The sequence below is a fragment of the Somniosus microcephalus genome, unplaced genomic scaffold (genome assembly GCF_052327205.1).
Source record: "Somniosus microcephalus isolate GS21.2 unplaced genomic scaffold, FLI_Smic_1.0 scaffold39, whole genome shotgun sequence".
Taxonomy (NCBI): Eukaryota; Metazoa; Chordata; class Chondrichthyes; order Squaliformes; family Somniosidae; genus Somniosus; species Somniosus microcephalus.
In genome coordinates this window covers 164,120-165,992 of record NW_028225226.1, presented here as the reverse complement: position 1 = coordinate 165,992, position 1,873 = coordinate 164,120, and the positions used below count along the sequence as shown (strand labels likewise).

Sequence of the window (1,873 nt, the reverse complement as noted above, 5' to 3'; positions counted from 1 at the left end):
ATGAGCCCTTATCTTGTGCAACAAGCTTTAACGTGTTTCCTTATCGAATGCCTTTTGGAAATCCAAATATGCTGCCTCCACTGGTTCCCCTTATAGTTCCAATGAATGTCTGAAGCAGAACATCCCGTTGTGCGAATGGAGCCTGTTGGTCGGACAATGCTACATGTAAGGAAGCAGTGTGGTAAGGAGATAAGGGAAGTGATACTCTGGTAACAAGGTCGGGTAATAAAAATAGAAAGTGCTGGAAACACTCAACAGGTCAGGCAGCAGCTGTGGAGAGAGAAGCAGATTTAACGTTTCCGGTCGAAAACCTTCCATCAGAAGGTGGGCAGTTGTGTTCGGTTGCACTATTAAACGTGCAAATTGTCACGTAGTAAAGATAAGGAGAAGATATCAAATGTTTGGAACAGATACTTTAGAATTCGATAAATGTTTGATTAACTTGTATATCAAACTCGGAAATATAACGTGTTGGAGTTCCTCGGCTAAAATTCGCAAAGATTTGTTTAAGAGCTGTTGTTAATTATATGTCTAATTATTGCGGGATTAATAAATCTGACATTTAATGCTGCGAACACTTTTGCTGCACTGCGCGTTCTCCAGCTGTGCTCGGAGCGCCGTCCCCTTCAATCCATCGCTCACAGGGACTGTTCCATTCAGCATTTTTTTTCTCTGGGCCTTGGTGAAATTTCATAGATTGAAAGCGACGCCTCTCAACCCCAAGCTCGTCACCGACATGCTAAGCTCTGCTCAGCAACCGCACTCTGCTCCCGTGAGATGAAAGCCCGGGAGATGTTTCAAGCTCGAGTGCAGTTACAAGCAGAACTCATTCAAAGAAAGTCCACATCATTGAGGCGCCTGAGTCTTTGCACCGAACTCCTTCCCAAAGAGTTGAGATTCATGTGGGGGTGACTTGGGCACATGCATTAACCGAAAGCGTTGTTTTGCAGAATGGAAGAAATGCTCACAGTAAGGGACAGTCGAAAGTTGAGTAATTTAACTTTAATAATTTGTGAAAGTTTATTCATTGACGAAGATTTATACCCTATCAGAATTTACGCACTGTGTATTTTAGGAGTCTGCTTTAAATTATTCGTTGCTTCTGACACAAGAAAGCTGTTAAATTTATTTCACAGAAAAATAAAGTTTCCGCCCGGGCTCGAACCGGGGATCTTTCGCGTGTAAGGCGAACGTGATAACCGCTACACTACGGAAACCTCTGCTTATTTAAGCATCGAAAAAGCACTGTTCCGACAAAAGGGACAGTACAGAATCGCTGTTTCTGCAATGATTTCCTTTCACTGGTATTTCTCTGACCGAAATGCACAAGTCAAAAATGTTCCTTTCAAACTCATTAAACTGCCGAATTTCCTTCCCTCTGGTTTAACCCAGGAGTTTAAATTGTTCTGCAAACCATGAACCAGGTTCACCTGAATTCCAAGGTGTGTAAGGAAATCAAGCATCAAAACCCCTTTCATTAACCACAGGGATTCAGGCAATTTTCTGATCGCAAAGCGCTTTCTCACCTTGTCAATATCTCTCGTCTATTTGCCGGTGTTTCCCGATTCTGCCTGTCTCTCTGGCTCTGTTTATTCTGTGTGACCACCTGCAGGTTGATTTTGAGCGAATACCTGTGCTTGTGTCTTGTCACTTTAAATAAATGAGGAATTGTGGCGCTTCCCTCCCTGACACTGGGGAAAGAGTGAGACATGTCTTTGGAGCACGTGTCTGGTTATTGTGAAACGGCAAAGAAAACAATAATTCTGGAATTACGCGGAAGAACAGTGACCCCGTCGTGAATTGAACACGCAGCATTTTGATCTATATTCAGACGCGCTACTGTTCCGACACGAGCTCCCACAATGCAAAGCGC

At 43.4% G+C, this 1,873-nt stretch overlaps 1 non-coding gene across 1 annotated transcript; it reads right to left on the bottom strand.

The window, feature by feature from the left end:
• Nucleotides 1-1,144: 1,144 nt before the first annotated feature.
• On the bottom strand, nt 1,145-1,217 carry trnav-uac (transfer RNA valine (anticodon UAC)). The gene has a single exon. It is a non-coding gene; the product is annotated as a tRNA-Val (tRNA).
• Nucleotides 1,218-1,873: the final 656 nt, after the last annotated feature.